The following is a 24,590-nucleotide window of genomic DNA, read 5'->3' on the forward strand; positions in this document are numbered from 1 at the left end:
CGGCTCGAACAAAGAGTGAAGCTAAGCCTGGAGAGGCGGGTACTCACAGCTTCCAGCTTGGGCAGCAAGCAAAGCAAAACCTGGAGAGGCTACTCGACAATTTTCCACCGGAAGACGCTACAAGTCAGAAGGTCGGCGCATCACCCGGACAATTGAGTCAACTCCTTTACTTGTCAGCCGGTACACCAAAAGGCCGTCCGACTAAGTAAAGGGGGGGCAGCTGTAGACCCCTAAAATTGTCCGGGTCGGAAATAAAACTCGAAGACCCTCAAAGATCGAAGGAAAGTCAGCCAGAAGGACTCCTAGAAGACCATAGGATGGCTATCTGTAGATTTAGAGGTCTTAGAGTAGCTTAAAATAAGGAAGTGGAGGGAATGAAGCCCAATACGGCCGTACTAAACTTAATACGGCCGTATTGAAGCTTCAACATGGCCGCAGTGAACTCAATACGGTGTATTGAAGTTTCTGAAACTTCAATACGGCCGTACTGAAATCAATACGGCCGTATTGAAGCTTCAATACAACCGCAGTGAACTCAATACGGGCGCATTGAAATTTCTGAATTTCAATACGGCCGTATTGAACTTCAATACGACCGTATTGAAGTTCAAAAATTTCAATACGGCCGTATTGATTCTGTAGCCCGTATTGCGCCTATTCCCTATAAATATGACGTCAATTGGACGTCATTCCACACTTGGGAACATAGTTTCAACCCTCTCCTTGAGTATTCTGGGGTTTTTGAGCAGTGTTCTGCCCTAGAAATCACTTGGAGAGTTGATCCGACGAAGTTCTTGAGCCCCAAGCCATTTTGCTTGAGGATCGAACCTAGTCGAAGGGAAATCCTCCGGATTTCCGTAGTCAAAACTTTATAGGAGGGAGCGAGCGGGCTTGTAGAGCGAGGGAACGCCAAAAAGCTTCCCAGTTTTACGAAATATATAAAAGCACGCTTCAAAGGTTTCTTCTTAAATCCTTCCTTTTACTGCTTTCTGTGTGCATATTTAACTGTCATCATGTAGATAGTTAATTTATAATTGCTTAGAATAAATAGGGGTAATTTAGTAATTTTATACTGTTATTTTAGAAATAATCTGTCATAGGGAACCCGAGAGGGGCGCTGTGGGGTGCTAACACCTTCCCCACGCGTAACCGACTCCCTTACCCGACTCTGGTTGTAATGGCCAAAGTTGATTTATAAAATCAATTGCCTTATCCCTTTTTCCAATGTTTTGAGTAAAACATTGGTGGCGACTCCAAAGAACCCTCCTTTTGCTAAAACCACTAATCCATGGAGGGTCCCGCTTGGGATTAATATGGATTGGTGAATCATTTTAATAAAATTGCTCGTTTGACGAGGTCTCAGTTTGAGAATAAGTCATTCTAGCAATCCATATTTTCAAACAAATAAACGAGTCTAACCATCCTTCGCGAATGCCGAAAGCCCCGTTTCGGGCCGGTGGCGACACGCACAATGGGCGTACCTCGTCAATTCCCTTAGTTGTTGCCAATGCGGGCATACCGTTCTCACACCCTCCCAGGGCCGGTATGTTGCACGGTTAAACACTCAGCGGCCCGTGCAAAGGCAATCCACCCACCGTTAAACCCTCTGTGGCCAGTGAGCTGCGCAGTTAAACACCCAACGGCCCACGCATGGAATGCCTCCCGTCATGGTCCCCCCTGTCTCAACCCCTCTCTGGGCCCAGGGTCCAATGCAATATAGCCACGTCTGGCTTCTTAAGCACCACATGCAACTCATAAGTCTCATGCAACTCATGCATCCCACGTAACTCATAATTAATGCATCTCCATTATATAACATCATCACATGTCAATAACAATCCATGAAATATCATCCTCACATGCTAGGTACCTATCATTAAGTTATCAACATCATAGATCACAAATTTCACATAATTCTTCACACACATCACAATATCTATGACATTCAGTTAATAATTTAACCATAACTCGAGATATACATATCCTTTCTAAGTGATCCCAACTCCATTAGAATCCTAACATCAATATCTACAACTTTCATGAATAACACAAATCCTAATAAAGTCGTTTAGGTTACCATTCAGGGCTCACAAAAATTGATGTTGTGGTTCGCACACAGATTGGAAGGCTCAAATTGCAACTCACATAACTTGATCAAATATTAATATTTTTACACGATTCTTGTGTCTAAATGGTAGCCCCAGATGTCTAGTTTCTAAAAAAACAAACGGCACTCGATTTGGATAACTACACAGAAAGATATCGCAAAATTACAAACGTATGTCGGGGTCCCGACGCCCGACGCCCAAAACTGGCGCTGAGCGCCCAAATCTCTGCCCAGACTCCCCTCTGTGAAATTAAACCTGCGTTTTACGAGTTCCAACAAGGTTTTTACCAATTTTCACTACTTCTACACCCCGTTGGTTCAGTTTAACTCCATTTATATTCTTCATACGTTCCAAATCAATCCATACACATCTCAAGCCTCAAAAATTGGTTTCCATTGGTTTTACAAAAAAAAAAAAATTTAAACTCTTCTTAACACATAAAATTTAAGTCATCAAATTTAAGGATAAAGAATTAACAAGAAAGCCCCAATGGAATTCAAAGACAATTCAAGAAATAAGTTCTTCCAAATGAATTAAGAATTTAGAACATCGATTGCACAGATAATCGTTCAGAATTTTAAATAGAGTTCCTAGAGAGACTTAGGGATTGCCCTCACTACCTGAACGCCCCTATATTCACATATGAAGAAACCCATCTCCCCCGTACCTTATGGATGATGAACGAAGGCCAACAGAAGAACGACGGAGCAATCTGAACACTTTACGCCTTCCTTCAAGAATTTTCTCCTCTCCCCTCTTCCTTCAAGCGTCTGACGTTAAAATGAATATTAGGTAACTGACTACCCCCAAAACCCCTCTAATAATTCCGACTGGGCCAGGCCCATACTCACCCGCCCATCCCCCTCTATTTAATTAAAATGGTAATTAAATAATTAAAAAAAAATAAAACAGTTTCAACTTCTATAATTATTTAAAATACTAATTTATTTTCTGCTCTCTAGAATATAAATATAAATGACTACTTGACTCAAGTTTCTCTCGTAAATATAATTATTATTATTTAGAATCTACTGCAATTTTATAAAATTACTAAATAAAATGATATAAATTATTTTCATAAAAATAGTAATTAATTAAAATTTAATTAATTTAAAATTTAGGATGTTACAAAAATTATAAGAAACTACCTCAAAATTATCACGAGGAGCTCTCAATGTGCACTGCATTTTTTTTAATATTGTTAGAAACATTAAAGTTTCTGTAAACTTAAAATTAAACATAACATAAATACTTACTTTTTCAAATAAGGTTCTAAGTACATCTTTTTTCCTCCATCCTTGAACCGGTCTATCAAATAATTCTAAAAGGTACCTAAACACCATATACCATTAAATTAGTAAAATGTAATTAATTAAGAACATCATTAGAATGTAATATATTGAAACATTGATTACCTTTGCCACATTGGCCCTATTAGCCTAAATGGCCATAGGATAAAGGTACCTAGGCTTGCCCCACTATTTGAACCTTTGCAGTGGGCACATGGACTTGAGCATCATGCTCTCTAATATCAACAACCTCCAAGTATTGTAATCTCCTGGTGGTGAATGGCTGACCCCAAAATGTGCACCTTACCTTTGGTAACGAACTACTCCGACAAGCCATCAATGAATAATTGCACAAGGGGTTGTGCTACATCAACTGCATCCTCCCTCGATGTGTTAGGGGTAGCATAACTTCTCTAAGAGCTGATAGGAGGAAAAGGAGAAGGAGAAGAAGGTTGTGTTGTCTGACCCTCAAATGCAAGCTAGTTTACAAGTCCTTTAGCACCTCCACTTTCAATTCAACCTTAAGTAAGATTCAATTTTTTATTTTAGATTTATTTCCTAAATTATAACATCTTTCTTTCATATAACCGTGAAACATATTTTCCTATAAGAGAAACTTAAAAAAAATATACTCTTCTCAATATATTCTTTATTATTAGTTAAAATTTATTAAAATTAAAAAATTGATAAATCTAATGAATTTTCTATAATTTTATAAATTTTAATAAAATTTAATTATTAAAAAAATATTAACCAAATATGTTAGAGAACGAGTTATATATTAACACTAGCTAGTTCTAAAATTATTGTTTTCTACTAAAATACTTTAGCCGTCTTAATTGTTAAGTCCTTGACCCGATTAACATTTTTTTTTATCCTCTAAGAAGATCAAACATGAACGGGATCTTAATTCTTAAATTTTTAATTAGACTTGCACACTGTATAGAGTTTAGTCAAAGTATGGTAAGAAAAAACCTACAAGAATATATCAATTTGGTTTTCTCAACTTAGAATGAATTAAGTTAATTTAATATTGATATTTTTTATTTGTACATAATATTGATATTTATTTTAACAATAATGTTATATATTCTAACGATTTTTTCTATAAATCTTCCTACTATTTTATAAAAATAAATAAATATATTTTAATATATTGAAAATATAAAACACAGTAAATACTTATCATACAAGGAAAGTAAAATGATTAATAAGAGGTTATAAAAAGAAATTAGAAATTAGAAATAGTCATTACAAAAGCAACAAAATTAAGGGAGGAGATAAGTATCTATGTAATTAAAAGAAATTAGAAATGTGTTTGAGAAAGTGGTAAAAATTAAATTATTTAAATAATTGATTATATGCTGGATAGATAGATCATGGTTGTTGTGGGACAAATATTTTTTTTTTTTAATGTTAGTTATATATATATAATAATAATAATAATAATAATAATAATAATAATAATAATAATAATAATAATAATAAAATATCATTTGTTATGTTAAAAATTAATTAAGTTTTTTTTTTGTTTTTATGTTTAAAAAAAAAAGTCAAAATCAATATATTATTTTTAAAAGACATTTGAATATAACTCGTTAACTTACATTTTCTTAAAAAATAAGTGTGTATAAGTTATCAAATATTTGTGAAATTGCTAAGATACACTTATTACATTTTTAGAAGGACTATATTAGCAAGTTATAACTATAGTAATTTTTAAAATGCACTTAAATATAACTTGTTAAAATGCACTTAAATATAACTTGCTAATTTTCTTCTTCTGAAAAAAAAAGTGGATGTAAATTAGCAAATTCGTATATATCTCTGAGTATGTGTATGTGTAGATATCAATTATATTGTTATAATAATATAGATATCAATTATATTAGATAGTAGTATTAAAAAATATTACTATAATTACAGACATATAATATTGATTATATAATATTTATATTTATTTGATAATATAGATATTGTATTTGCTTTTATTTGATAATATAGATATTGTATTTGTTTTCGTTGTATGTAAGTTCTTAATACATCTTTTATTAATAATTTTTATAACTTATATTTTTATTTGAATTTTAGACCTAGTAGTGTTGATAATTTGTAAATTAATATTATTAGTAAATTAATTATTAATTAATCAAACATAAATATAGCAGTTATTAGTAATTATTTTTTGATATATTTGTTTGGTTTTAATTTCAATATTAGATTATTTTATAACAACATTTATATATAAAAAATTTTGCAGGAAAATAAATATTACAAAAGTTGTTCCCTTTATGTTATTTATTTATAAATAGTAAGATAGATTTATAAATAATTTTCTATTATATCTTTTTTCAAGTATAATACGATAGTTTCATAAAGAATATTTAATTTACAAAAACATTTTTTATAATGTATAAAAATTAATAAAATATTTTTTCTAATTTTTTTTATTTTGATATTTCACTAACATGCTAATTTAGGTTGGTACAAGTGACCTGAGAGACTCACGTTGTTTAAATAAGTGGTCAAGGTACATTTTTTAACAAAATGTTGTTTAAATTTTTTATTAACATTAATTACCATAATGCTATAAATGATTTTTTTTATAATAAATACATTATTTGAATTCATAAATGAAAACGTTTTAAATTTTTTATTATTGTTAGTTAATACTATTCTAATAAAAAAAGAAAGTATGAAAAAGCATGCATTCCGTGGTGACAAAGTAATTATGATACTCTTATTGTAGATCGTGGCATTAGTTTTAAGTAAGGAATTACTTTTTGAAATTGGTAGAATCAAAGAAAGGAATTACTTAAACTTGATATGCATTGACAGAATAAAAAATTGAACCATTCATTCTAAGTTATAAATATTTCATACTACCATTCATAGACAGTCTCAACAGTTTTAGGGTTTTAGAGTTTCTTTACCTATTAAAATAACTATTTAATATCTTTTTTTAAAAAAATATTATTATTGATTAGGAGAAATTTCAAAATTATTATTCATTAAATAGTATTTATAGTACCAATATAAACTTCATAGTCAGTTAGAATATTTTAAAATTTTAATTAAAAATTATTTTAGGTGTAATTTTAAAATTAAGTATTTTTAATTTTATAGTAGTATATTAATGTTAAAAAAACATTGGAGGCCTAAAACCCTTGTGCTACTTGCTTGGGTCTCTTAGAGATTAAAACAAGTTTTTTAAAAATTTCATGATTAAAAAAATAATTTTAAATTTAAGAGATAAAAATAAATTTACATTAAATTTAAAAAATTAAAAATATATTTAAACGTATATATTATAATTGAGCTTGAGTAAATAGAGAAGACTCAAAGAAACTGAAATCATCATAGATTATTAGGTAGCGGTAATAAGAAAAATCATTAAACTAAACATATAATAATTGTAAATATATAAAGTATTAAAACATAGAATGAGGAAAAATCACAAATAAGAATTATTATAATCTCACATATATATATATATTATAGATTATAGATTATATATTGATAATATAGATATTGTAATTTTAAAGTTAATATTATTAGTATTCATAATTACTAATTAATCAAACATAAATGTATAGTCATTGTTAATAATTAATGACATTAAAAAAACATTAAATATTTTTTATTTTTATTTGAATTTTAAATCAAGTATCGTTAATATATTTTATTAATCAAGTATCGTTAAAAAAAAAAAAGAAGAAAAAAAAAAGAGAAAGTATCATCCTTGTGTCAGTTGCCAAAAAATATTGTTTTTGAGTCCTTGTAATAAAAAGAGTTGAGTTGAGGTTTGATATATAAAAGCACATAAAGAGGAGTTTCTTCCATAAAACCACATACCAACGACAAACTATATTCATTCATATATATTTGCGGCTATGCCTTTAGGAGTCCGAACCAATTGGGAGAATTTCATTGAGACTACTGGCTTCGACGCGGGGGAGGCGTACTACATATGGGTGACAATACATCCTCTTCTTAATATCATTTCTCATTGAATATATTTTATTGAAAACCAAAAACTTAAGAAAGAGGGTCATTATATAGAATGAAAGACCCACCAATTTTTATGTTTTTCATCGGTGTTAGTATTCTTTTAAATTTATTATATTGTAAGTTGACAACATTAAGTTTATATGACAGTATAAAGATTATGTCTTCAATTAATTCTTATTATTTGTTTACATCCTAACAACCCTAAATAAATGAGGTTAGGGACACCTCACTAAATAAATATACATATAAAATAAAATAAATAAATAAACATATAGTAGTATATAAAATTTTAAAGAGATAAAGTTCTCCTCCCCCTTACCTTAAGATAAGTAAATTAAATTGCTATGTTTTCACTCTTGCTTTACACATATATATGGCTTTCATTTGCATCACTCTGACATGACTTGAACCTATGACTTGGAACTTGTAGTTCTTATACATAACTACACAAACCATTGAATCATTCCATCTTATATTATAATAAGTTGTTTTGTATCTAATAGTAAGATATTATAAATATTTATAATATAATTGAATATCATATATATTTATTTATATAAATATATATGAAATTTTTATAAAAATAAAACACTAGTATTTATCTATTTATTTTAAATATATTAACTAAAATTTAAGAGTCTAATTAAAAATAAAATAATAAAATTATGAATAAATATTAGATGATTCTATTTTATTAATTAGATCAATATAAAACTAGGAATAAATATTATATAATTATGTTTTATTTTACTAAAAATGTTGTAATAAAAATTTGATATATTCTAATTATATAAAATATTGTACTTATTCTCTATTATATATATATATATATATATATATTATAATAATTAAAATTTTTTAGAAGGAATATATTAGCAAGTTATAACTATAGTAATTTTTAAAATGCACCTAAATACAACTTGCTAAAATGCACTTAAATATAACTTGCTAATTTTCTTCTTTTGAAAAAACAAGTGGATGTAAATTAGCAAATTCATATATATCTATGTGTGTGTATGTGTAGATATCAATTATATTGTTATAATAATATAGATATCAATTATATTAGATAGTAGTATTAAAAAAATATTACTATAATTACACACATATAATATTGATCATATAATATTTATATTTATTTGATAATATGGATATTTTATTTGCTTTTATTTGATAATATAGATATTGTATTTGCTTTCGTTGTATGTAAGTTCTTAATACATCTTTTATGAATAATTTTTATAATTTATATTTTTATTTGAATTTTAGACCTAGTAGTGTTGATAATTTGTAAATTAATATTATTAGTATAATTAATTATTAATTAATCAAACATAAATGTAGCAGTTATTAGTAATTAATTTTTGATATATTTGTTTGGTTTTAATAATTTTTAATATTAGATTATTTTATAACAACATTTATATATATATAAAATTTGGAGGAAAAAATATGTTACAAAAGTTGTTCCCTTTATGTTATTTATTTATAAATAGTAAGATAGATTTATAAATAATTTTCTATTATATCTTTTTTCATGTATAATACGATAGTTTCATAAAGAATATTTAATTTACAAAAACATTTTTTATAATGTATAAAAATTAATAAAATATTTTTTCTAATTTTTTTTTTATTTTGATATTTCACTAACATGCTAATTTAGGTTGGTACAAGTGACATGAGAGACTCACGTTGTTTAAATAAGTAGTCAAGGTACATTTTTTAACAAAATATTGTTTAAATTTTTTTATTAACATTAATTACCATAATGCTATAAATGATTTTTTTATAATAAATACATTATTTGAATTCATAAATGAAAATGTTTTAAATATTTTATTATCGTTAGTTAATACTATTCTAATAAAAAAAAGAAAGTATGAAAAAGCATGCATTTCGTGGTGACAAAGTAATTGTGATATTCTTATTCTAGATCCTGACATTAGTTTTAAGTAAGGAATTATTTTTGGAAATTGGTAGAATCAAAGAAAGGAATTACTTAAACTTGATGTGTATTGATAGAATAAAAAATTGAAGCATTCATTCTAAAGTTATAAATATTTCCACTTCACGGATATGAAATTATATTTCTTGGAGTGTCTCAAGCAGCTAAATTTAGCTAAATTACTGATGGACAGCCATCATGCAGCTACACTACCATAATCCATTTCATTTTGAATTATTCAAATCCATACACATCATAAAAGCATATATATAGTTAGTTATTTAATTTCTATTAAACATACCATTTTCTGTCTCTAATTAGTACTATAATAATAAAGAAAATCTTGGTTATCTATGAATAAGATTCACAGTTGCATTATATTTGAATTAGTTTATATTATTTTTGACTACTATATGTATTGTTTTTGAGTCCTTGTAATAAAAAGAGTTGAGTTGAGGTTTGATATATAAAAGCACATAAAGAGGAGTTTCTTCCATAAAACCACATACCAACGACAAACTATATTCATTCATATATATTTGCGGCTATGCCTTTAGGAGTCCGAACCAATTGGGAGAATTTCATTGAGACTACTGGCTTCGACGCGGGGGAGGCGTACTACATATGGGTGACAATACATCCTCTTCTTAATATCATTTCTCATTGAATATATTTTATTGAAAACCAAAAACTTAAGAAAGAGGGTCATTATATAGAATGAAAGACCCACCAATTTTTATGTTTTTCATCGGTGTTAGTATTCTTTTAAATTTATTATATTGTAAGTTGACAACATTAAGTTTATATGACAGTATAAAGATTATGTCTTCAATTAATTCTTATTATTTGTTTACATCCTAACAACCTTAAGAAAAATTGGCTTATCATGAAGAATTTCCTTGGATTATACAGGAAATATCCTATCATCTTCAACAAGTCAAAGATGCCACAATAAGAATGGAATTTCCGGAAACAAATACAGTGCATTGTGAAGACTTGCCCAATCTAAAGAGTTTTTCCTCAGGAAACATTGTTGAATGGCCATACTTGGAAAATCTTATTTTGAACCACTGCCCTAACTTAAAGAAGTTTGGATTGGGAAAGATAAAAGAGTCACGATTAAAATCATTCATCATGGAAAATCAAGTACAGCATAACATTGATACAGAAGTTATCTATTTTTTTGAATCATGGGTTAGTTCTCTATCAAAACACTATTTGCCATAATAGACTAAAAACATTAAGCTTGTTTACGATTATGCTTTTGCCTTCTTTAATTGTTATTAACTACGATTTTCAAAGCTAAACTTTTTTAATTAATTAAGTCCATCTACTTGTTAGATTGAGTGACTTTTGATTCTTTTATAAATATTGTTCTATTATGAGTCTTTAAATTCTCATTTCCTACTTAAATACGTTATAAAAATTTAATACTATTAAATTGTTTTAAATCTTTCTCTGCTCAAAACTCGTTAACCAAAAAATTAAATTTCAACCAAAAATTGAAAAGTATCAAAAAATTTATTTGTCAAATTAAATCCAATTTTACAACTTTCAAAAAATTCTTCAAATTTTCCTAAATTTAATTCTTGAATTTTTTAATCTTAAACTAAATATAAATTTCAAATATGTACATAAAGAATATTTGATAAAAAAATGTGCATTTAAATTTAAAATTTGGGAGGCTTAATTATGAAAATAGGTTACCTTACTTCTTTCAAGGTATTGGATATATATTTAGTGAGTCTTTTACTCTATGTTTGAAAAATTGCCACTCCAGTTGCACAAAATGGTAACAAGAGTAGAAAAATTTACAGGATGATGAATTATCAACAATTACTGAGTATGAAATTGGTGACAACGAGGAATTAGGAAAGATATTGGATAATCTTCGACCATCGCATTTCACCAACTTGTTACAATTCCAAGCAAAAAATGTCGATGAAAATCTGATTAGATTTCTCTTTATTTTGATCAAGAGGCAAAATAAACTTGAAGTTATCAACATTCAACAATGCAAAACAATAAAATATTTGTTTGACATTCCTCATAATCCTTTAGCTAATGAAGATGGACATGATATATATTTCACACAGATGAGGGAATTAAAATTAATAGAACTATATAATCTAGAAACCGTATGGAATTTTAATCCAATAGGAATTTTGGGCCTCGGTAATCTCCAATTGATACACATCAAAAGTTGCCCCTCTCTAAACCTTCTATTCTATTATGATGCAACAAAGAAGCTCCACCAACTTAATGAATTAAAGTTAGAGGCATGTGAGTCGTTAAGAAATTTAGTTTATTCTTATAGTATTGAGATACCACCAGCAAAGTTCCCATCACTAACCAAGGTAGAGTTGAAGTTAGGGACACCTCACTAAATAAATATACATATAAAATAAAATAAATAAATAAACATATAGTAGTATATAAAATTTAAAATTTGGGAGACTTAATTAAAAAAAATAGATTACCTTACATCTTTCAAGGTATTGGATATATATTTAGCGAGTCTTTTACTCTGTTTGAACAATTGCCACGTACTCCAGTTGCACAAAATGGTAACAAGTGTAGAAAAATTTAGAGGTTGATGAATTATCAACAATTACTAAGTATGAAATTGGTGACAATGAGGAATTATGCAAGATATTGGATAATCTTCGACCATTACATTTCACCAACTTGTTACTATTCCGGGCAAAAAATTGCGATGACATGTTGGTTGATTTTCTTCTTATTTTGAAGAAGAGGTCAAATAAACTTGAAGTTGTCAACATTCAACAATGCAAAATGCAATATTTATTTTACTTTACTCGTGATCTTATCCTTGATGTAGATTGTGACACCCTTACTACCCCAACACATATATTGTAATAATGAAAACTTAACAAAAACAATTTCTCTATTTCGGTAAAAGGGTTCACATGAGAATCTTCAAAATTATTCTTCAATACCACAACGATAAAAATGAAACGTGAGAGTTTACAAATGATTTTCAAAAATAATATTTACAATTCTAATTCCATATAAAAATCTATGTCCTAAAGAAAATCCTCTGCCCCGATGTCACAATATCAGAGCATAACCACAACTCAACCGTTAGCATTCTAGATGTCACTCGTAGTCGGATCTTCCTCACCTAAAATATCCACAAATCGCACGGTGAGAAAAGAAAATATCTATATATATAGCACATAAGAAAACACAACATATTATCTCATTATAACTTAATATTCATAAATATTTCAACATATTGTATTTCAATCAATCATACATCGTCATCACGTCATAATTCTCAATCACACCAATCATCACAAATCTTGCACTTCACACTATGCCAAGGTCACACTACCCATTTAACAATCTCAGGCCGTGCTCACCCCTGATATGACACTGTGCCAAGGTCACGTTATCCCTATCCCAGGGCCGTGCTCACCCTTGACATGTTAACCAAGGTCACGATACCCATGTAACAATCCAGAGCCGTGCTCACCCCTGATATAACACTGTGCCAAGGTCACATTATCCCTATTCCAGGGCCGTGCTCACCCCTGACATGTTAACCAAGGTCACGATACTCATGTAACAATCCAGAGCCGTGCTCACCCCTGATATAACACTATGCCAAGGTCACGTTATCCCTAACCTAGGGCCGTGCTCACCCCTGACATGTTAACCAAGGTTACGATACTCATGTAACAGTATCGGGCCGTGCTCACCCCTGGTCATAGGTGTGAAGAACCACAATCACATCTCATTCACATCCACATTCACATTCACATCCACATCCACATCCACATCCACATCCACATCTCAATTCCACAATACATACACAATCCACACAAAATGGTGATTCACATACCCCTCAAGTAATTCATCATCTAGATCATCAAATAATATAACAATAACATTCATAAACTAATATAACAAACAACAGAATTATCAATTTAATATAATTTTAACGTAAATAGTAAAATCCCCAATTGTTCCAAAACCTAACTCACAGGCACTTTTCTACAATTTCGTTCTCCCTCTCAGATCATCATTCTTACAAATTATTAGCATATCTATAATCCTCAACACATACAGAATCTAATGGGATCCTCAATTTCTCAAACAGAAATCATCCAATTTTTCACAACCTAACTTACAGGCACTTTTCTATAATTTCGTTCTCTCTCCCAGAGCATTATTTTTACAAGTTAAACATATATTCGTAATCCTAAATATATATAGAATCACATAAGATAATTAATTCTCCAAACATAAATAATTATAAAATTATTCATAACCCTAAGGACTCTTCCTCTGCCCAATTCTCTCATGTAACTCTACATATAAATAATCTCATTTTCTCCCGTACCTGGATAAATAGGAACTCGGGCAGAACCTCCTCCTCTTTTTCCTGAAATAAGGATCGGAACTAAAACTGGAGCAGAACCTCATCCTCTGAGTTCCCCTTGGTCTTCAGAGAGAAGAAGAGGAACGAAAGAGAGAACAGAAGAGAAGAGAGAGTGAGAATGAGAGGTGTGTAGAAATGAGAGGATTTGAGGCCTATTTATAGGATTTTTCGCCCACCTACCACTATGGCCCGTTCCAAAATCGGAACGGCCCGTTCTGGGCCCTTCAAACCTACGTAAAATTTTCAACTGGAACGACCCGTTCCCAAACCAGAACGGCCCATTCTCAAACCCGGCAGAACGGCCCGTTCTAATTCTAGAACGGCCCGTTCTCCAAACCAAAACGGCCCGTTCTACTTCTACAATTTTGGCCATACTCACTATTCCAGAACGGCCCGTTTCAAAATTGAAACGGCCCGTTCTGGGCCACGAATTGGGCCTTTGGCCCACGAAAAATGGGCTGTTACAATACTCCCCTCCTTTAAGAAATTTCGTCCCCGAAATTTTTGTAATGGTAGACTTCTCTCTTCTTACTTTCTATTCCTTATGCAACCTCACTACGTTACTGATATACAACTCTATCAATTTTATCAAAGGATTTCTAAGGCTAAGACATATAAACTTGGCGAGTCTATCCACTGAAACACAAATAAAATTAATCTCTTAAGCGTCTTAGACAAACCTACCACTAAGGTCTATCCACTCACCATCTCACTTCCAAAATGGAGCGTCTAAGTGCTACAAAATTCTTAAAGATTTCTAGTATGCTAACCACAAGTATACAATTGCTTTACTCCTCTCTTCATCTTAGGTCACTACACTTCCGCTGCGCTACTCTGATACATCGTAGTAGCTCTTAAATGAATGCTAAGAGTACTCTTACGTTCTTTTTCTAAGATCATCCATTAATTCACTAGTCACTTTCAACATAATCAATTCAATGCTCCTAAGGATAATCTCACACACCAAGCATAAGTCTTTAAATTCTTCAATCAAATCTAATTCTTAAATCATCAAGAATGACATATCAGAGGTTATCATAATCAAGGCATCTGCCACAATATTAGTTTTACTTCTATGATCATTTCTAAAGATCAAGCACCTAAGCGTAAGTTCACTAGGTATACATATCAGATCTCTAATTTCACCACTCCATCTACACCCAAGTCAAATTCTTATCCATCACCTTATCTTATAGCGTCATATCTTGTCCACAAAGTTATGCCTCTCCAATTTCCTTCAACAATCCATTCATTACTCAAGTCATACTTAGTCTCACACTACTAAGGGTAACCTTATAAGCCAAACTTAAATCTCTAATTTGAGCCAAAAGGATTCATCTCTCTAATCATAAGGAAAGATAAATATAAAGGTTTCCTACACAAAACATCGGTCACCACAATGACTTTACTCAAATAACAACTAAGTTTGAAATATTAGTCCTCTAGAAAGTTAAACTATCTCTTTTGTCTAATAATTAACTCCTTCAGTCAACCAATAATTAAGGCTCTAATTATCAATAAATACCTCAAGCTTAGATTCATATAGGCAGTATCTCTAAATATTACAACTGCTAACTTAAAAAAATCATAGGTAAGGTAATTCCTCTAATGAGTTTTCAATTGCCTAGAATCACAAGCTACTACCTTTCCTTCTTGCATCAACACTCCACCCAAACCTATCTTAGAAACATCAACCCATACCACAAAAGGCTTACTAAGATTGGCCAATGCTCACACTAGTGCACTAGTCAATCTTTCCTTAAGAATTTGGAAACTACTCTCACACTTACTATCTCACACAAAAATAACACTCTTCTTACTCAATCTGCTCAAAGGTAGTGCTATCTTAGAAAGTTACTCAATCAATATCCAACAACAATGAGCTAATCCAAGACACTCATAACCTCGCTAATAGACTCAAGTATCTCTCACTTAAGCACAACTTCTATCTTAGATAGATCTACGGTTTACCTCCACAAGAAATTACATGGCTTAGAAAACTCTTCTTATACAACCAAAATTCATACTTAGATAACTTAGCCTAAAGCTATCTTGGATAAATCCTCACTCTTAATTCCAATTTGATGATAGCACACCTTAAGGTCAACCTTACTGAACACCCACTAATTGATCCATAAGGTCATTTATCCTCATATCAACATACATGCATATCAAATCATATTAGAATACCTATTTAAACCTTTATATATATCATTCCCAATCATATATATGAATCTATCACTATTTTACACCATATAACATGTGCATGAACTTAACTTTACCACATAGCATCATACAACCTTTAACAACCTTACAATCCACATGACAACACCTAAGAACATCATAACAAAATCATTTTTATCCTTGCATTGCCTAGTAACTCAAAAACATCATGATAACATATACCTCCCTAAGCATGTATGAATTGATCATCTTTTACACCATGAACCAATCATATCATTTTAATCAACCTTTCAATGACCAAACCTCAAAACATCACCAAATCCATTTTTAACCTTGTTATGCCTAAAATCTCAAAAACATTCATAACAGCATATATCTACCTGACACATAATATTCATCCAAATGATTTCAAACCTATCTCAAAAGAAAGCTAAAAAAAATAAGCTACAACTTTTATGAAAACATAAGATTCCCAAAGGATCATTTTCTTAGCTAAAAGTTCAAAAAAAATCACCACAAATGTATTCCGCTCTTACAACTAAACTTCTGATCACCAAAGCAATTATAACTAAAGTTCTAGACCTCTGTTTTATGTTATTCCAGTTTCATTGGAAAGATAATATCCAAAGCCACAACTTTCATGAAGACCACAACATCTAATTCTGTCAATACGATACTCATACTGGCACAACAAAACTGTAGTGAAAATATCTTCTACACCAAACAACAATAGTGTATGCCACAAACTACCTCGACTCTTTCCAAACTCACACCTCAATTTCTCATTCAAGTCTCTCACTACTATCCTCAATGAAAACAACTCACATGCTACCTAAACCATAAATAGTTAACATGCCAGTACTAACACTCAAGGGAATTACGGTCATTTCAATCTCTCACCAAGGAGACAATCACCTTAGATTCAACCGCTACAACTATAGATGTCAGAAACTCCACCAATCGCAAATTCTTAGTACACTCGACAAATCAATGTATCACTTACATCTAAAGTTCTAGTTGGCTAGCACAAGGCTTCGTTCACTATTAATGGCACATGTGTTCGCAACACGAGCGATACTATTTAACCACTACTTCTTACATAAGTAAGAAGTATCAAAACCAATGAGTAATCATCAACTAAGCTATATCATGTCTTCCAAATAAATCCTAAGAACACAATGCACACAAATAAACAAACAAAATCAATCATCACAATAGCACATCAATAAGTTACAATCAAATCATCACATTACTCATCTACCAAACAAGCATAGTAGACTCATAACTCACGGCCGATTGGATCGACCTGCTTTGATACCACTAAATGTGACACCCTTACTACCCCAACACATATATTGTAATAATGAAAACTTAACAAAAACAATTTCTCTATTTCGGTAAAAGGGTTCACATGAGAATCTTCAAAATTATTCTTCAATAACCACAACGATAAAAATGAAACGTGAGAGTTTACAAATGATTTTCAAAAATAATATTTACAATTCTAATTCCATATAAAAATCTATGTCCTAAAGAAAATCCTCTGCCCCGATGTCACAATATCAGAGCATAACCACAACTCAACCGTTAGCATTCTAGATGTCACTCGTAGTCGGATCTTCCTCACCTAAAATATCCACAAATCGCACGGTGAGAAAAGAAAATATCTATATATATAGCACATAAGAAAACACAACATATTATCTCATTATAACTTAATATTCATAAATATTTCAACATATCGTATTTCAATCAATCATACATCGTCATCACGTCATAATTCTCAATCACACCAATCATCACAAATCTTGCACTTCACACTATGCCAAGGTCACGCTACCCATTTAACAATCTCAGGCCGTGCTCACCCCTGATATGACATTGTGCCAAGGTCACGTTATCCCTATCCCAGGGCCGTGCTCACCCTTGACATGTTAACCAAGGTCACGATACCCACGTAACAATCCAGAGTCGTGCTCACCCCTGATATAACACTGTGCCAAGGTCACGTTATCCCTATTCCAGGGCCGTGCTCACCCCTGACATGTTAACCAAGGTCACGATACTCATGTAACAATCCAGAGCCATGCTCACCCCTGATATAACACTGTGCCAAGGTCACGTTATCCCTAACCTAGGGCCGTGCTCACCCCTGACATGTTAACCAAGGTCACGATACTCATGTAACAGTCTCGGGCCGTGCTCACCCCTGGTCATAGGTGTGAAGAACCACAATCACATCTCATTCACATCCACATTCACATTCACATCCACATCCACATCCACATCCACATCCACATCTCAATTCCACAATACATACACAATCCACACAAAATGGTGATTCACATACCCCTCAAGTAATTCATCATCTAGATCATCAAATAATATAACAATAACATTCATAAACTAATATAACAAACAACAGAATTATCAATTTAATATAATTTTAACGTAAATAGTAAAATCCCCAATTGTTCCAAAACCTAACTCACAGGCACTTTTCTACAATTTCGTTCTCCCTCTCAGATCATCATTCTTACAAATTATTAGCATATCTATAATCCTCAACACATACAGAATCTAATGGGATCCTCAATTTCTCAAACAGAAATCATCCAATTTTTCACAACCTAACTTACAAGCACTTTTCTATAATTTCGTTCTCTCTCCCAGAGCATCATTTTTACAAGTTAAACATATATTCGTAATCCTAAATATATATAGAATCACATAAGATAATTAATTCTCCAAACATAAATAATTATAAAATTATTCATAACCCTAAGGACTCTTCCTCTGCCCAATTCTTTCATGTAACTCTACATATAAATAATCTCCTTTTCTCCCGTACCTGGATAAATAGGAACTCGGGCAGAACCTCCTCCTCTTTTTCCTGAAATAAGGATCGGAACTAAAACTGGAGCAAAACCTCATCCTCTGAGTTCCCCTTGGTCTTCAGAGAGAAGAAGAGGAACGAAAGAGAGAACAGAAGAGAAGAGAGAGTGAGAATGAGAGGTGTGTAGAAATGAGAGGATTTGAGGCCTATTTATAGGATTTTTCGCCCACCTACCACTACGGCCCGTTCCAAAATCGGAACGGCCCGTTCTGGGCCCTTCAAACCTACGTAAAATTTTCAACTGGAACGGCTCGTTCCCAAACCAGAACGGCCCATTCTCAAACCCAGCAGAATGGCCCGTTCTAATTCCAGAACGGCCCGTTCTCCAAACCAGAACGGCCCGTTCTCCAAACCAGAACGGCCCGTTATCCAAACCAAAACGGCCCGTTCTGCTTCTACAATTTTGGCCATACTCACTATTCCAGAACGGCCCGTTTCAAAATTGAAACGGCCCGTTCTGGGCCACGAATTGGGCCTTTGGCCCACGAAAAATGGGCTGTTACATAGATGGACACGGTATATATTCCACACATATGAGGGAATTAAAATTAATAGAACTATATAATCTAAAAACTGTATGGTATGGGAATCCAGTAAGATATTATGGCCTCGAAAATCTCCAATTGATACACATCAAAAGTTGCCCCTCTCTAATAAGTCTATTCTATTATGGTGCAACATGGAAGCTCCACCAACTAAATGAATTAAAGTTAGAGGCATGTAAGCGGATAGCACATTTAGTTTATTCTTTTAATGAAAATCAGACACTACCAGCAAAGTTCCCATCACTAGCCAAGGTAGAGTTGAAGTCTCTCTCAAGATTGGAATGTTTCTATAGTTATGGAGTAGAATTGCCAAGTCTAAAGTCCTTGACAATAGAAAAATGTCCTCAGTTGACATCATTCACAAATGGGTTTGCAACCGCAAATGCATCATCCACAATTATTGATGGGAAGTCTTTCCTTGAGCTAAATGAACTCACATTACGTAGTTCTGACAAGTTGGTGTTGTTGTGTCATCTAAGACTTTAAAAGAGTTAGGAAAATTGAAGAAACTCATTGTGAGTGATTGTATGGAATTGAAAATGTTATTCAACATTGATGGAACAATATCTCATTCAACTGAGCTCCTACAACAGTTAGTTGAATTGATCTTGAATGATCTACCTAATTTAACTCAAATCATCAACGAAGAAATTGTCGAGCTCTATCGAAACTTGAAAATCCTACAAGTTAAGAATTGTGAGCCTCTTGAATGGTTGCCCATATCTCAAGTGTTAAAAAATATGGAAATTATCGATTGCACAGCCTTGCATAAAATTATGATCATCCATGAAGAAGAAAGAAAGAGACGTAAAACCACCTTTACTCGATTGAAGGATGTTTCCCTTGTAAATCTATTAAATCTCTCTATTGCCTTTCCTATTGCAGCTAAACTTTCATCCTTAGAAACACTGAAAATAAAAAATTGACCTAGTCTGAAGACTTTTGTTGAAGATTCTAATGAGGAGAAAGATCATCCAAAATTAGATAATTCAAACTATTTCTTTCCAAATTCAGTAAGTTTCTTCACTTTAACATTTTAGAAATAATATTCATTATCGGGAGCATGTATGTATACATAGTTTTTTTTTTATTCATCTTTGTTCCAAATCATTGAAAATTATTTTTTATTCTTTGTAGTTGTCATTGGACAAATTGAAGGTACTTTATGTAATGAATCAACCGGTTGAGGAGCTTTGGCACTACAATTGTCCTTCTGAATCATTTTGTGAGTTGGAAAATCTTACTTTGAGAAACAACAAAAAGTTATTGAGTGTCTTCTCCCCCGCCATGATAGTAAGATTCAACAAGCTAAAAAAATTGACTTTGGAAAAATGTGAATTATTGGCCGAGGTATTTATCCTTGAAGGTGACAAACCAAATCATGATAACCAAGAAATGCTTCCTCAACTAAAGGTGTTAGCAATGAGTAACCTAAGTAAATTGACATGTTTCTGGAACAAGGAACCTCAAGTTCCATTTTTCCTTAATTTGGTTTCACTTTTCATTATTCATTGCCTTTGCCTCAAAAGCTTATTCTCACTTTCTCAGGCCCAAAATCTTAAAAAACTCAAAATACTCAGATTGTGTAATTGTGAGAAAGTAGAAGAGGTAATATCTAGTGATAAAGGTGAAAAGGTGGCTACCATTTTCCCTAAAATGAAATGTCTTGTGCTCAAGGATCTTCCAAAGCTTGTCAACTTTTGTCAGGAAGGAGGATGTTTTAATTGGCCTAACTTACAAACACTGAGGGTGAACAATATTCCAAGTATGAAAACATTTTTGAGAGATGATCTTAATACACCATTGTTGAAATCAGTGTATATAACATTTTCTAAGAAAATTTGGCTTGGAAATTTGAAGAATACCATATCATATATGCACAACAATCCAGGTGTGTAAATTTTAATGTTATATGCCAAAAATTAAAAACTTGTAACATATAGTTTTACTTTTACAACTTGTTTTATATACATGATACATATCATTTTTTTTCCTAAAAGATATCTCTTGTACAAGATATATTATTAATTTAAATTGTTAGATGACAACAATTACCTTTAGATTATATTAAAATATTTTAAATTTAAAAAAAAAAACTGCTAATAATATTTTAGGATTTTGTACTTTTTTATTTTACAAGGTCCTTTCAAACCTTGATTTAAAGCTACTAATTTTGATAAAAATGGTTCAGGATCCAATATAAGTTTATGTTCCTCATGCTGTGACCATTAAAATCTTATTTTGATGAGTATTGCTACTCAAGAAGACCCATTGACATGAAAGACAAAAATTTTCTAGTGGATCTTTAGTGGCATTCAGTTCAGCAAGTAAAATTATGAGTTAAATTATTGGTTTATTAACTTGATAAATTTGGTTTATCTTTTAATTTTTTTCAATATCAGGAATGACATTACAAGGAAGAATATGAAGATTACATATTAAATAGAAGAGATCCGAGGAAAGGCTTCAAAGTCACATTAATCAAGTATAAATATATACATTGCATTAGCCTTTTAGATGTAATACTATTTGTACTTTGTGTATAAAAAATTATAATTCATACTTGTCTTTAAAAGCAATGTAATTCATACATACATAAATATTTTTAGGATAAAATAAGCTTTTACATGTTTAGAAACATACATAATTGATTTTTGGTTTAAAGGTGAATGGTCATAAAATTCAATTGGTAGGGGTGAATGTTGTTAATGAATGGTTAATGGATGCGACGGTTATTTTGAATTGTAAGGTTGGATTCCTACCTTTCGAATAATTGGGGTTACCGATTGGGGCTAATCTAAGAAAGAAAGAAGTGGAAATCAATAGTGGAATTGGTGGGAAATAGATTAATGTTTTGGGAAGGAAAACACATTTCAACATGTGGAAGGGTGTTTTTAATCAAATTAGTCTTTTCATCTCTTCTGATCTACTTCCTTTCTTTTTTCCAAGCTTTGAAAGATATTATTTCTAAACTTGAATCTCTGTTTAAATTTTTTTTGTGAGGTGGGAATGCAGAAAAATATAAAGTTCATTGGGTAGCGTGGGAAAAGGTGCATGTGTATAGCGAAGGATGAAAAAGGTTTGGGAATAATAAATCTTAAAGCTTTTAATTTGTCATTGTTAGGAAAATGGCATTGAAGGATGAAAATTGAGAGAAAAGAGTTGTGGTATAGGGTGCTTAGAGGAAAATATGCTAATGGAATAGAAGGATGGGTGAGTAGTAATAGGAGTTGCTCAAATTGGTGGAACAATATGTGACACCCTCTACCCCAACATACATATACAATCATTTTAAAAAAATGTTTTAATTAAAATCTTTCATAAATAAAACCAAATTCTCAAATATCTTACGTAGAGGATTCACATTCATAAACTCATAAAGAATATCTTCAACATAGAAATTACAAAGAAATAAAATTGAGTTTTCAAATAGTTTAATAGAAATAGCATCCTAAACTAAGCCTAGCTATGCCCCGATGTCACATATCCTATCAGAGCATCCCAACTGAAGCCTAAACCTCATCACCAACATCCTTATGCTGATGATCAACTGTAACACAATTTAAACACAGACAAATAACAACAAGGGAGTGAGAAACATCTCACTCAGGTTCAGGTGCAGAAACAAAGGTTAGATAGCACACACACACAACAAACATATTACTGTCGCCACCGGCCCAAACGGGCCTCGGCGGTCGCGAAGACGGTCGAGCTCTCTTTTTATTTTTTGTTTGAAAATGTATTGGATTGTTAGAACGACTTGTTCTCAAACTGAGACCTCGTCGATCTTATCCAATTTATTATTGAAAGAGTCTCACCAATCCCATTTAATCCCAAGCGGGACCCTCCATGGATTAGTGGTTTTTGTAAAAAGGGAGGGTTCGTGGAGTCGCCACCAATGTTTTACTCAAAACATTGGAAAAAGAAGTTAAGGCAATCGATTTCAAAAATCGACTTCGGCCATTATAACCAGAGTCGGGTAAGGGAGTCGGTTACGCGTGAGGAAGGTGTTAGCACCCCACAGCGCCCCTAACGGGTTCCCTATGACGGATTATTTTACAAATAATAGCACAAAATTACTAAATTACCCCTTTTATTTATGAACGATTATTATTTTAAATATCTACATGATGCTTAAATTAAACACACAGAAAGCAGTAAAAGGAGGGAATTAAAGAAAACCTCTTGGGGCGTGCTTTTATAAATCTCAATAAATGCTAGGAGGCTTTGCGGCGCTCCTTCCCTCTACAAGCTCGCTCGACACTCTCCTCGAAGAAAATTTTTGACTAAGGGAATCAAAAAGATTTCCCCTTCGGTTAAATCCGAGACTCAAGCAAAGCGCTCAGAACTCGAGGATTTAACCGGTCCTGACTCCCAGAGAGGTTCCTAAGGCAGAGCACTGCTCAAAAACCCCAGAACACTCAATAAGAGAGTCAAGAAATGGTTGAAAAGTGTGTATTGACGTCAAATGACGCCATATTTATAGGAAATAGGAGCAATACGGGCGCTGGGGTCAATACGGCCCGTATTGAGAATTTGTTCTTCAATACGGCCGTATTGAACTCAATACGGCCGTATTGAAATTCACAAATCTTCAATACGGCCGTATTGAGTCCAGTACGGCCGTATTGAAGTTCAAAACTTCAATACAGGCCGTACTGGTCCCCAAGCAGCCCGTATTGGTCCCAATTCCTCCTATTTTCTATTTTTAGCTATCCTAAGACCTCTTAGACCTATAGAGAACCCTCCTTGGGCCTTCTGGAAGTCCTTCTGGCTGATCCTTCTTCAGTCTTCGAGAGTCTTCAAGCTTTATTTCCGACCCGGACAATTTTAGGGGTCTACAGCTGCCCCCTCCTTTACTTGGTCAAACGGCCTTTTAGTTTACCGGTTGACAAGTAAAGGAGTTGACCCAATTGTCCGGGTGATGTGCCAACCTTCTGACTTGTAGCGTCTTCCGGTGGAAAATTGGTTGAGTAGCCTCTCCAGGTTAGCCTCGCTAGACGCCCTAGCTGGAAGCTGTGAGTACAACTTCACTTGCTGCCCGAGTCGGAAGTTGCGTACCTCCGTGCTTTCTGAACACTTTGGTACTGAGTTTGCCCTCTCCAGGGTGAGTACCGTCTCTCCAGATACAACTTTACTCGCCGCCCGAGCCGAAAGTTGCATACCTCCGTGCTTTCTGAACACTTTGGTACTGAGTTTGC

The 24,590-nt window shown here is 32.3% G+C and overlaps 3 long non-coding RNA genes across 3 annotated transcripts; 2 read left to right on the forward strand and 1 right to left on the reverse strand.

Moving 5' to 3' along the window:
- Positions 1 to 2,071: 2,071 nt before the first annotated feature.
- On the reverse strand, positions 2,072 to 5,135 carry LOC145955292 (uncharacterized). The gene is made up of 3 exons (XR_014431920.1): positions 3,524 to 5,135; positions 3,365 to 3,440; positions 2,072 to 2,878 (listed from the first exon to the last, which is right to left on the reverse strand). It is a non-coding gene; the product is annotated as an uncharacterized LOC145955292 (long non-coding RNA).
- Positions 5,136 to 9,785: 4,650 nt separating this feature from the next.
- Positions 9,786 to 10,615, forward strand: LOC109794044 (uncharacterized). The gene is made up of 2 exons (XR_014431921.1): positions 9,786 to 9,984; positions 10,269 to 10,615. It is a non-coding gene; the product is annotated as an uncharacterized LOC109794044 (long non-coding RNA).
- A 7,971-nt stretch (positions 10,616 to 18,586) lies between these two features.
- Positions 18,587 to 22,879, forward strand: LOC114914952 (uncharacterized). Its single transcript, XR_014431522.1, has 3 exons — positions 18,587 to 20,402; positions 20,527 to 21,280; positions 21,792 to 22,879. It is a non-coding gene; the product is annotated as an uncharacterized LOC114914952 (long non-coding RNA).
- Positions 22,880 to 24,590: the final 1,711 nt, after the last annotated feature.

The sequence above is a fragment of the Cajanus cajan genome, chromosome 2 (genome assembly GCF_000230855.2).
Source record: "Cajanus cajan strain Asha chromosome 2, NIPB_CcT2T_4, whole genome shotgun sequence".
In the NCBI taxonomy this organism is placed as follows: domain Eukaryota; kingdom Viridiplantae; phylum Streptophyta; class Magnoliopsida; order Fabales; family Fabaceae; genus Cajanus; species Cajanus cajan.